Source organism: Miniopterus natalensis, chromosome 1 (assembly GCF_054644295.1).
Source record: "Miniopterus natalensis isolate mMinNat1 chromosome 1, mMinNat1.hap1, whole genome shotgun sequence".
Taxonomy (NCBI): domain Eukaryota; kingdom Metazoa; phylum Chordata; class Mammalia; order Chiroptera; family Miniopteridae; genus Miniopterus; species Miniopterus natalensis.
In genome coordinates, this window is record NC_142081.1 from 93,494,774 (window position 1) to 93,508,692 (window position 13,919).

The window sequence follows — 13,919 nt, forward strand, 5'->3', positions numbered from 1 at the left end:
TGTACATGCCCGTCTGAATTTCACTACAAAATGCCCTTCTTTTCTGGTTTCTTGAAAGTTCTCAACACATTAGGAGAAAGAGCATGTTTGAGAACGAGTGATGCAGTGTGCGTTTTCCTGGATTTCAAGTATTTGGGAAACATAGTCCTTATTTTTCCACATTGTGTAAGAAACAACATGAGGTTTGCAAGAGATTGAAACAATGCATCCCAAAACTTATACCAGCAGGGAAAACGCACGTTTCTACAAAGACTTTGCAGGAGCAAGCAAAAGCCTAGTGGTTGAGTGTTCTTTCAGAGAGAAACACACGCATTTCATGCTACTTGAGTGAGTGTTCTGCTTGGAATTCATATGCATTTTGTACTGTGCAGAATGTAGCTACCTGCTGGGGAGCTGTGTCATTGAAGCACCTTTCCTGCCTGAGCTTATTGCAACATTCATTGATTGGCTAAGTTCGTTAGGGTTGATTTTGGAAGGTCTTACATCTTTGGCCACATCCAGCTTCGTAAGAAAGTTTTGTACTGCACTGTTTTAAAGTGTCCACAAAGAGCTGCTGCTTGAAACTGTCCACATGCACATCTCCCATACTGCTGTGCTCGTTTCACTACCTGGATTTTGGTTTCCTCTTCTTTCTTTGAAATGACAAGCCTTCTTTCTGCATGTTACACAGCTGGTAGCAGTCTCAGTCTGAAGCATGTTGGTGCTCTCAAAATGCTGTGTAACCAATGTAGAATGTGTCACTCTCCAGCACTGAATACACAACTTAGAGCTCCTTTCACCACAGACACGCAAACACACCTTTTGGTGAAAGTCCTACTCCAGGTCACTTGGAAATGTAAGGGTGTCATCGAGAAAATGAAGTAAATCATGCTTTTGAACTCTGCAGCCAATAGAAATGACCTCTTGTACATGCCCGTCTGAATTTCGTTCAAAATGCCCTTCTTTTCTGGTTTCTTGAAAGTTGCCAACACATTAGGAGAAAGAGCGTGTTTGAGCAAGAGTGATGCAGTGTGCGTATTCCTGGATTTCAAGTGATTTGGGAAACATACTCCTTATTTTTCTACATGGTATTAGAAACAACATGAGGCTTGCACGAGATTGAAACAATGCATCCCAAAACGTATTCCAGCAGGGAAAACACACGTTTCTACAAAGACTTTGAAGGAGCAAGCAAAAGCCTAGTGGCTGAGTGTTCTTTCAGAGAGAAACACATGCATATCATCTTTCTGGAGTCAGTTTTCAGGCAGGAATTCATATGAATTTTGTGGTGTGCAGAATGTAGGTACCTCCACGGGGGTTTTGTCATAGAAGCACCTTTCCAGCAGGAGCTAATTGCAACATTCATTGTTTGGCTAAGTTCTTTAGGGTTGGTTTTGGGAGTTCTTTCAACTTTGGCCAAATCCCGCTTGATATGAAATTTTTTCACAACACTGTTTCCAAGTGTCCACATAAGCTGCTGCTTGAAACTGTCCACATGCACATCTCCCATACTGGTGTGCTCCTTTCACTACTTGGATTTTGGTTTCCTCTTCTTTCTTTGAAATGACAAGCCTTCTTTCTGCATGACCCACACCCTTTTAGCAGTTTCAGTTTGAAGCATGTTGGTGCTCTGAAAACCCTGTGTAACCTATGTAGAGTGTGTCACTCTCCAGCACTGAATACACAACTTAGAGCTCTTTTCACCACAGACTCGCAAACACATCTTTTTGTGATATTCCTACTTCAGGTCACTTGGAAATGTAAGGGTTTCATCGAGAAAATGAAGTCATTCGTGGTTTTGCACTCTGCAACCAATGGAAATGACCTCTTGTACATGCCCGTCTGACTATCACTACAAAATGCCCTTCTTTTCTGGTTTCTTGAAAGTTCTCAACACATTAGGAGAAAGAGCATGTTTGAGAACGAGTGATGCAGTGTGCGTTTTCCTGGATTTCAAGTATTTGGGAAACATAGTCCTTATTTTTCCACATTGTGTAAGAAACAACATGAGGTTTGCAAGAGATTGAAACAATGCATCCCAAAACTTATACCAGCAGGGAAAACGCACGTTTCTACAAAGACTTTGCAGGAACAAGCAAAAGCCTAGTGGCTGAGTGTTTTTTCAGAGAGAAACACATGCATTTCATCTTTCTGGAGTGAGTTTTGAGCCAGGAAATCATATGCATTTTGTACTGTGCAGAATGTAGCTACCGGATAAGGGGTTCTGTCATAGAAGCACCTTTCCAGCCGGAGCTTATGCAACATTCATCCTTTGGCTATGTTCTTTAGGTTTGGTTATGGAAGGTCTTTCAACTGGCTAAATCACGCTCCATACGAACGTTTTTCACAGCACTGTTTCCAAGTGTCCACAAAGAGCTGCTGCTTGAAGGAGCAAGCAAAAGCCTAGTGGCTGAGTGTTCTTTCAGAGAGAAACACGTGCATTTCATCTTTCTGGAGTGAGTTTTCAGCCTTGAATTCACATGCATTTTGTACTGTGCAGAATGGAGCTACCTGCTCAGGAATGGTGTCATAGAAGCACCTTTCCTACAGGAGCTTATTGCAACATTCATTGTCTGGCTAAGTTCTTTAGGGTTGGTTTTGAAAGGTCTTTCAACTTTGGTCAAATCCCGCTTCGTACGAAATTTTTTCAGAGCGCTCTTTCCAAGTGTCCACAAAGAGCTGCTGCTTCAAACTGTCCACATGCACATCTCCCATACTTCTGTGCTTGTTTCACTACCTGGATTTTGGTTTCCTCTTCTTTCTTTGAAATGACAAGCCTTCTTTCTGCATGCTACACACAGCTGGTAGCAGTTTCAGTCTGAAGCATGTTGGCGCTCTCAATACGCTGTGTAATCTATGTAGAGTGTGTCACTCTCCAGCACTGAATACGCAACTTAGAGCCCCTTTCACCACACAAACGCAAACACATCTTTTTGTGAAAGTCCTACTTCAGGTCACTTGGAAATGTAAGGGTTTCATGGAGAAAATGAAGTCAATCATGGTTTTGCACTCTGCAACTGATAGAAATGCCCTCTTGTACAGACCCATTTGAATTTCACTGCAAAATGTCCTTCTTTTCTGGTTTCTTGAATGTTCTGAACACATTAGGAGAAAGATCGTGTTTGAGAACGAGTGATGCAGTGTGCGTTTTCCTGGATTTCAAGTAATTTGGGGAACATACTCCTTATTTTTCAACATTGTGTAAGAAACAACATGAGGTTTGCAAGAGATTGAAACAATGCATCCCAAAACGTATTCCAGCAGGGAAAACACACGTTTCTACAAAGACTTTGAAGGAGCAAGCAAAAGCCTAGTGGCTGAGTGTTCTTTCAGAGAGAAACACATGCATATCATCTTTCTGGAGTCAGTTTTCAGGCAGGAATTCATATGAATTTTGTGGTGTGCAGAATGTAGGTACCTCCACGGGGGTTTTGTCATAGAAGCACCTTTCCAGCAGGAGCTAATTGCAACATTCATTGTTTGGCTAAGTTCTTTAGGGTTGGTTTTGGGAGTTCTTTCAACTTTGGCCAAATCCCGCTTGATATGAAATTTTTTCACAACACTGTTTCCAAGTGTCCACATAAGCTGCTGCTTGAAACTGTCCACATGCACATCTCCCATACTGGTGTGCTCCTTTCACTACTTGGATTTTGGTTTCCTCTTCTTTCTTTGAAATGACAAGCCTTCTTTCTGCATGACCCACACCCTTTTAGCAGTTTCAGTTTGAAGCATGTTGGTGCTCTGAAAACCCTGTGTAACCTATGTAGAGTGTGTCACTCTCCAGCACTGAATACACAACTTAGAGCTCTTTTCACCACAGACTCGCAAACACATCTTTTTGTGATATTCCTACTTCAGGTCACTTGGAAATGTAAGGGTTTCATCGAGAAAATGAAGTCATTCGTGGTTTTGCACTCTGCAACCAATGGAAATGACCTCTTGTACATGCCCGTCTGAATATCACTACAAAATGCCCTTCTTTTCTGGTTTCTTGAAAGTTCTCAACACATTAGGAGAAAGAGCATGTTTGAGAACGAGTGATGCAGTGTGCGTTTTCCTGGATTTCAAGTATTTGGGAAACATAGTCCTTATTTTTCCACATTGTGTAAGAAACAACATGAGGTTTGCAAGAGATTGAAACAATGCATCCCAAAACTTATACCAGCAGGGAAAACGCACGTTTCTACAAAGACTTTGAAGGAGCAAGCAAAAGCCTAGTGGCTGAGTGTTTTTTCAGAGAGAAACACATGCATTTCATCTTTCTGGAGTGAGTTTTGAGCCAGGAAATCATATGCATTTTGTACTGTGCAGAATGTAGCTACCGGATAAGGGGTTCTGTCATAGAAGCACCTTTCCAGCCGGAGCTTATGCAACATTCATCCTTTGGCTATGTTCTTTAGGTTTGGTTATGGAAGGTCTTTCAACTGGCTAAATCACGCTCCGAACGTTTTTCACAGCACTGTTTCCAAGTGTCCACAAAGAGCTGCTGCTTGAAGGAGCAAGCAAAAGCCTAGTGGCTGAGTGTTCTTTCAGAGAGAAACACGTGCATTTCATCTTTCTGGAGTGAGTTTTCAGCCTTGAATTCACATGCATTTTGTACTGTGCAGAATGGAGCTACCTGCTCAGGAATGGTGTCATAGAAGCACCTTTCCTACAGGAGCTTATTGCAACATTCATTGTCTGGCTAAGTTCTTTAGGGTTGGTTTTGAAAGGTCTTTCAACTTTGGTCAAATCCCGCTTCGTACGAAATTTTTTCAGAGCGCTCTTTCCAAGTGTCCACAAAGAGCTGCTGCTTCAAACTGTCCACATGCACATCTCCCATACTTCTGTGCTTGTTTCACTACCTGGATTTTGGTTTCCTCTTCTTTCTTTGAAATGACAAGGCTTCTTTCTGCATGCTACACACAGCTGGTAGCAGTTTCAGTCTGAAGCATGTTGGCGCTCTCAATACGCTGTGTAATCTATGTAGAGTGTGTCACTCTACAGCACTGAATACGCAACTTAGAGCCCCTTTCACCACACAAACGCAAACACATCTTTTTGTGAAAGTCCTACTTCAGGTCACTTGGAAATGTAAGGGTTTCATCGAGAAAATGAAGTCAATCATGGTTTTGCACTCTGCAACTGATAGAAATGCCCTCTTGTACAGACCCATTTGAATTTCACTGCAAAATGTCCTTCTTTTCTGGTTTCTTGAATGTTCTGAACACATTAGGAGAAAGATCGTGTTTGAGAACGAGTGATGCAGTGTGCGTTTTCCTGGATTTCAAGTAATTTGGGGAACATACTCCTTATTTTTCAACATTGTGTAAAACTACATGAGGTTTGCAAGAGATTGAAACAATGCATAGCAAAACGTATTCCAGCAGGGAAAACACACGTTTCTACAAAGACTTTGAAGGAGCAAGCAAAAGCCTAGTGGCTGAGTGTTCTTTCAGAGAGAAACACATGCATATCATCTTTCTGGAGTCAGTTTTCAGGCAGGAATTCATATGAATTTTGTGGTGTGCAGAATGTAGGTACCTCCACGGGGGTTTTGTCATAGAAGCACCTTTCCAGCAGGAGCTAATTGCAACATTCATTGTTTGGCTAAGTTCTTTAGGGTTGGTTTTGGGAGTTCTTTCAACTTTGGCCAAATCCCGCTTGATATGAAATTTTTTCACAACACTGTTTCCAAGTGTCCACATAAGCTGCTGCTTGAAACTGTCCACATGCACATCTCCCATACTGGTGTGCTCCTTTCACTACTTGGATTTTGGTTTCCTCTTCTTTCTTTGAAATGACAAGCCTTCTTTCTGCATGACCCACACCCTTTTAGCAGTTTCAGTTTGAAGCATGTTGGTGCTCTGAAAACCCTGTGTAACCTATGTAGAGTGTGTCACTCTCCAGCACTGAATACACAACTTAGAGCTCTTTTCACCACAGACTCGCAAACACATCTTTTTGTGATATTCCTACTTCAGGTCACTTGGAAATGTAAGGGTTTCATCGAGAAAATGAAGTCATTCGTGGTTTTGCACTCTGCAACCAATGGAAATGACCTCTTGTACATGCCCGTCTGAATATCACTACAAAATGCCCTTCTTTTCTGGTTTCTTGAAAGTTCTCAACACATTAGGAGAAAGAGCATGTTTGAGAACGAGTGATGCAGTGTGCGTTTTCCTGGATTTCAAGTATTTGGGAAACATAGTCCTTATTTTTCCACATTGTGTAAGAAACAACATGAGGTTTGCAAGAGATTGAAACAATGCATCCCAAAACTTATACCAGCAGGGAAAACGCACGTTTCTACAAAGACTTTGCAGGAACAAGCAAAAGCCTAGTGGCTGAGTGTTTTTTCAGAGAAAAACACATGCATTTCATCTTTCTGGAGTGAGTTTTGAGCCAGGAAATCATATGCATTTTGTACTGTGCAGAATGTAGCTACCGGATAAGGGGTTCTGTCATAGAAGCACCTTTCCAGCCGGAGCTTATGCAACATTCATCCTTTGGCTATGTTCTTTAGGTTTGGTTATGGAAGGTCTTTCAACTGGCTAAATCACGCTCCATACGAACGTTTTTCACAGCACTGTTTCCAAGTGTCCACAAAGAGCTGCTGCTTGAAGGAGCAAGCAAAAGCCTAGTGGCTGAGTGTTCTTTCAGAGAGAAACACGTGCATTTCATCTTTCTGGAGTGAGTTTTCAGCCTTGAATTCACATGCATTTTGTACTGTGCAGAATGGAGCTACCTGCTCAGGAATGGTGTCATAGAAGCACCTTTCCTACAGGAGCTTATTGCAACATTCATTGTCTGGCTAAGTTCTTTAGGGTTGGTTTTGAAAGGTCTTTCAACTTTGGTCAAATCCCGCTTCGTACGAAATTTTTTCAGAGCGCTCTTTCCAAGTGTCCACAAAGAGCTGCTGCTTCAAACTGTCCACATGCACATCTCCCATACTTCTGTGCTTGTTTCACTACCTGGATTTTGGTTTCCTCTTCTTTCTTTGAAATGACAAGCCTTCTTTCTGCATGCTACACACAGCTGGTAGCAGTTTCAGTCTGAAGCATGTTGGCGCTCTCAATACGCTGTGTAATCTATGTAGAGTGTGTCACTCTCCAGCACTGAATACGCAACTTAGAGCCCCTTTCACCACACAAACGCAAACACATCTTTTTGTGAAAGTCCTACTTCAGGTCACTTGGAAATGTAAGGGTTTCATGGAGAAAATGAAGTCAATCATGGTTTTGCACTCTGCAACTGATAGAAATGCCCTCTTGTACAGACCCATTTGAATTTCACTGCAAAATGTCCTTCTTTTCTGGTTTCTTGAATGTTCTGAACACATTAGGAGAAAGATCGTGTTTGAGAACGAGTGATGCAGTGTGCGTTTTCCTGGATTTCAAGTAATTTGGGGAACATACTCCTTATTTTTCAACATTGTGTAAGAAACAACATGAGGTTTGCAAGAGATTGAAACAATGCATCCCAAAACGTATTCCAGCAGGGAAAACACACGTTTCTACAAAGACTTTGAAGGAGCAAGCAAAAGCCTAGTGGCTGAGTGTTCTTTCAGAGAGAAACACATGCATATCATCTTTCTGGAGTCAGTTTTCAGGCAGGAATTCATATGAATTTTGTGGTGTGCAGAATGTAGGTACCTCCACGGGGGTTTTGTCATAGAAGCACCTTTCCAGCAGGAGCTAATTGCAACATTCATTGTTTGGCTAAGTTCTTTAGGGTTGGTTTTGGGAGTTCTTTCAACTTTGGCCAAATCCCGCTTGATATGAAATTTTTTCACAACACTGTTTCCAAGTGTCCACATAAGCTGCTGCTTGAAACTGTCCACATGCACATCTCCCATACTGGTGTGCTCCTTTCACTACTTGGATTTTGGTTTCCTCTTCTTTCTTTGAAATGACAAGCCTTCTTTCTGCATGACCCACACCCTTTTAGCAGTTTCAGTTTGAAGCATGTTGGTGCTCTGAAAACCCTGTGTAACCTATGTAGAGTGTGTCACTCTCCAGCACTGAATACACAACTTAGAGCTCTTTTCACCACAGACTCGCAAACACATCTTTTTGTGATATTCCTACTTCAGGTCACTTGGAAATGTAAGGGTTTCATCGAGAAAATGAAGTCATTCGTGGTTTTGCACTCTGCAACCAATGGAAATGACCTCTTGTACATGCCCGTCTGAATTTCACTACAAAATGCCCTTCTTTTCTGGTTTCTTGAAAGTTCTCAACACATTAGGAGAAAGAGCATGTTTGAGAACGAGTGATGCAGTGTGCGTTTTCCTGGATTTCAAGTATTTGGGAAACATAGTCCTTATTTTTCCACATTGTGTAAGAAACAACATGAGGTTTGCAAGAGATTGAAACAATGCATCCCAAAACTTATACCAGCAGGGAAAACGCACGTTTCTACAAAGACTTTGCAGGAGCAAGCAAAAGCCTAGTGGCTGAGTGTTTTTTCAGAGAGAAACACATGCATTTCATCTTTCTGGAGTGAGTTTTGAGCCAGGAAATCATATGCATTTTGTACTGTGCAGAATGTAGCTACCGGATAAGGGGTTCTGTCATAGAAGCACCTTTCCAGCCGGAGCTTATGCAACATTCATCCTTTGGCTATGTTCTTTAGGTTTTGTTATGGAAGGTCTTTCAACTGGCTAAATCACGCTCCATACGAACGTTTTTCACAGCACTGTTTCCAAGTGTCCACAAAGAGCTGCTGCTTGAAGGAGCAAGCAAAAGCCTAGTGGCTGAGTGTTCTTTCAGAGAGAAACACATGCATTTCATCCTTCGGGAGTGAGTTTTCAGCCTTGAATTCACATGCATTTTGTACTGTGCAGAATGGAGCTACCTGCTCAGGAATGGTGTCATAGAAGCACCTTTCCTACAGGAGCTTATTGCAACATTCATTGTCTGGCTAAGTTCTTTAGGGTTGGTTTTGAAAGGTCTTTCAACTTTGGTCAAATCCCGCTTCGTACGAAATTTTTTCAGAGCGCTCTTTCCAAGTGTCCACAAAGAGCTGCTGCTTCAAACTGTCCACATGCACATCTCCCATACTTCTGTGCTTGTTTCACTACCTGGATTTTGGTTTCCTCTTCTTTCTTTGAAATGACAAGGCTTCTTTCTGCATGCTACACACAGCTGGTAGCAGTTTCAGTCTGAAGCATGTTGGCGCTCTCAATACGCTGTGTAATCTATGTAGAGTGTGTCACTCTCCAGCACTGAATACGCAACTTAGAGCCCCTTTCACCACACAAACGCAAACACATCTTTTTGTGAAAGTCCTACTTCAGGTCACTTGGAAATGTAAGGGTTTCATGGAGAAAATGAAGTCAATCATGGTTTTGCACTCTGCAACTGATAGAAATGCCCTCTTGTACAGACCCATTTGAATTTCACTGCAAAATGTCCTTCTTTTCTGGTTTCTTGAATGTTCTGAACACATTAGGAGAAAGATCGTGTTTGAGAACGAGTGATGCAGTGTGCGTTTTCCTGGATTTCAAGTAATTTGTGGAACATACTCCTTATTTTTCAACATTGTGTAAAACTACATGAGGTTTGCAAGAGATTGAAACAATGCATCGCAAAACGTATTCCAGCAGGGAAAACACACGTTTCTACAAAGACTTTGAAGGAGCAAGCAAAAGCCTAGTGGCTGAGTGTTCTTTCAGAGAGAAACACATGCATATCATCTTTCTGGAGTCAGTTTTCAGGCAGGAATTCATATGAATTTTGTGGTGTGCAGAATGTAGGTACCTCCACGGGGGTTTTGTCATAGAAGCACCTTTCCAGCAGGAGCTAATTGCAACATTCATTGTTTGGCTAAGTTCTTTAGGGTTGGTTTTGGGAGTTCTTTCAACTTTGGCCAAATCCCGCTTGATATGAAATTTTTTCACAACACTGTTTCCAAGTGTCCACATAAGCTGCTGCTTGAAACTGTCCACATGCACATCTCCCATACTGGTGTGCTCCTTTCACTACTTGGATTTTGGTTTCCTCTTCTTTCTTTGAAATGACAAGCCTTCTTTCTGCATGACCCACACCCTTTTAGCAGTTTCAGTTTGAAGCATGTTGGTGCTCTGAAAACCCTGTGTAACCTATGTAGAGTGTGTCACTCTCCAGCACTGAATACACAACTTAGAGCTCTTTTCACCACAGACTCGCAAACACATCTTTTTGTGATATTCCTACTTCAGGTCACTTGGAAATGTAAGGGTTTCATCGAGAAAATGAAGTCATTCGTGGTTTTGCACTCTGCAACCAATGGAAATGACCTCTTGTACATGCCCGTCTGAATTTCACTACAAAATGCCCTTCTTTTCTGGTTTCTTGAAAGTTCTCAACACATTAGGAGAAAGAGCATGTTTGAGAACGAGTGATGCAGTGTGCGTTTTCCTGGATTTCAAGTATTTGGGAAACATAGTCCTTATTTTTCCACATTGTGTAAGAAACAACATGAGGTTTGCAAGAGATTGAAACAATGCATCCCAAAACTTATACCAGCAGGGAAAACGCACGTTTCTACAAAGACTTTGCAGGAACAAGCAAAAGCCTAGTGGTTGAGTGTTCTTTCAGAGAGAAACACACGCATTTCATGCTACTTGAGTGAGTGTTCTGCTTGGAATTCATATGCATTTTGTACTGTGCAGAATGTAGCTACCTGCTGGGGAGCTGTGTCATTGAAGCACCTTTCCTGCCTGAGCTTAATGCAACATTCATTGTTTGGCTAAGTTCGTTAGGGTTGATTTTGGAAGGTCTTACATCTTTGGCCACATCCAGCTTCGTAAGAAAGTTTTGTACTGCACTGTTTTAAAGTGTCCACAAAGAGCTGCTGCTTGAAACTGTCCACATGCACATCTCCCATACTGCTGTGCTCGTTTCACTACCTGGATTTTGGTTTCCTCTTCTTTCTTTGAAATGACAAGCCTTCTTTCTGCATGTTACACAGCTGGTAGCAGTCTCAGTCTGAAGCATGTTGGTACTCTCATAATGCTGTGTAACCAATGTAGAGTGTGTCACTCTCCAGCACTGAATACACAACTTAGAGCTCCTTTCACCACAGACACGCAAACACACCTTTTGGTGAAAGTCCTACTCCAGGTCACTTGGAAATGTAAGGGTGTCATCGAGAAAATGAAGTCATTCGTGGTTTTGCACTCTGCAACCAATGGAAATGACCTCTTGTACATGCCCGTCTGAATTTCACTACAAAATGCCCTTCTTTTCTGGTTTCTTGAAAGTTCTCAACACATTAGGAGAAAGAGCATGTTTGAGAACGAGTGATGCAGTGTGCGTTTTCCTGGATTTCAAGTATTTGGGAAACATAGTCCTTATTTTTCCACATTGTGTAAGAAACAACATGAGGTTTGCAAGAGATTGAAACAATGCATCCCAAAACTTATACCAGCAGGGAAAACGCACGTTTCTACAAAGACTTTGAAGGAGCAAGCAAAAGCCTAGTGGCTGAGTGTTTTTTCAGAGAGAAACACATGCATTTCATCTTTCTGGAGTGAGTTTTGAGCCAGGAAATCATATGCATTTTGTACTGTGCAGAATGTAGCTACCGGATAAGGGGTTCTGTCATAGAAGCACCTTTCCAGCCGGAGCTTATGCAACATTCATCCTTTGGCTATGTTCTTTAGGTTTGGTTATGGAAGGTCTTTCAACTGGCTAAATCACGCTCCATACGAACGTTTTTCACAGCACTGTTTCCAAGTGTCCACAAAGAGCTGCTGCTTGAAGGAGCAAGCAAAAGCCTAGTGGCTGAGTGTTCTTTCAGAGAGAAACACGTGCATTTCATCTTTCTGGAGTGAGTTTTCAGCCTTGAATTCACATGCATTTTGTACTGTGCAGAATGGAGCTACCTGCTCAGGAATGGTGTCATAGAAGCACCTTTCCTACAGGAGCTTATTGCAACATTCATTGTCTGGCTAAGTTCTTTAGGGTTGGTTTTGAAAGGTCTTTCAACTTTGGTCAAATCCCGCTTCGTACGAAATTTTTTCAGAGCGCTCTTTCCAAGTGTCCACAAAGAGCTGCTGCTTCAAACTGTCCACATGCACATCTCCCATACTTCTGTGCTTGTTTCACTACCTGGATTTTGGTTTCCTCTTCTTTCTTTGAAATGACAAGCCTTCTTTCTGCATGCTACACACAACTTGTAGCACTGTCAGTTTGAAGCATGTTGGTGCTCTGAAAACTCTTTGTAACCTATGTAGATTGTGTCACTCTCCAGCACTGAATACACAACTTAGAGCTCCTTTCACCACACACACGCAAACACACCTTTTGGTGAAAGTCCTACTTCAGGTCACTTGGAAATGTAAGGGTGTCATCGAGAAAATGAAGTAAATCATGCTTTTGCACTCTGCAGCCAATAGAAATAACTCTTGTACATGCCCGTCTGAATTTCGTTCAAAATGCCCTTCTTTTCTTATTTCTTGAAAGTTGCCAAAACATTAGGAGAAAGAGCGTGTTTGAGCAAGAGTGATGCAGTGTGCGTATTCCTGCATTTTAAGTGATTTGGGAAACATACTCCTTGTTTTTCCACATTGTGTAAGAAACAATATGAGGCCTGCAAGAGATTGAAACAATGCATCCCAGAACGTATTCCAGCAGTGAAAAGACACGTTTCTACAAAGACTTTGAAGGAGCAAGCAAAAGCCTAGCCGTTGATTGTTCTTTCAGAGAGAAACACATGCATTTCACCTTTCTGGAGAGAGTTATCAGCCAGGAATTCATATGCAATTTGTACTGTGCAGAATGTAGCTACCTGCTGGGGGTTGTGTCATAGAAGCACCTTTCCTGCAGGAGCTTATTGCAACATTTATTGTTTGGCTAAGTTCTTTAGGGTTGGTTTTGGAAGGTCTTTCAACTTTGGTCAAATCCCGCCTCGTAGAAAATTTTTTCAGAGCCCTGTTTCCAAGTGTCCACCAAGAGCTGCTGCTTGAAACTGTCCACATGCACATCTCCCATACTGGTGTGTGGATATCACTGCCTGGGTTTTGGGTTTCTCTTCGTTCTTTGAAATGACATCCCTTCTTTCTGCATGCTACACACAGCTTGCAGCAGTTTCAGTTTGAAGCATGTTGGGGCTTCAAAACCCTTTTTAACCTATGTAGAGTGTGTCACTCTCCAACACAGAATACACAACTTAGAGCTCCTTTCACCACAGACACGATAACACATCTTTTCGTGAAGTGTTACTTCAGGGCACTTGGAAATATAAGGGTTTCATCGAGAACAAGAAGTCAATCATGCTTTTGCACTCTGCAGCCAATAGAAATGACCTCTTGTACATGCCCATCAGAATTTCACTGCAAAATTCCCTTCTTTTCTGCTTTCTTGAAAGTTCACAACACATTAGGAGAAAGAGCTTGTTTGAGCAAGTGTGATGCCGTTTGCCTTTTCTTGGATTTCAAGTGATTTGGGAAACATACATCTTATTTTTCCACATGGTGTAAGACACAACATGAGGCTTGCAAGAGATTGAAACAATGCATCCCAGAACGTATTCCAGCAGTGAAAACACACGTTTCTACTATGACATTGAAGGAGCAAGCAAAAGGCTAGTGGCTAAGTGTTCTTTCAGAGAGAAACACATGCATTTCACCCTTCTGGAGAGAGTTTTCTGCCAGGAATTCATATGCATTTTGTACTGTGCAGAATGTAGCTACCTGACCCTAGCCCTCAACATAATCCTAACCCTAGGTCCAATTGTAACCCTAACCAGATCTCTAAACCTAGGCCTCAGCATAACATTAACCATAGGTCCAATCGTAACCCTAAGCAGATCTCTAAACCCAGCACTCAACATAACCCTAACCCTAGGTCCAATCGTAACCCTAACCACATCTCTAAGCCCAGCCCTCAACATAACCCTAACCCTAGGTCCAATCGTAACCCTAACAGTCTCTCTAACGCTAGCCCTCAACATAACCCTAACCCTAGGGTCAA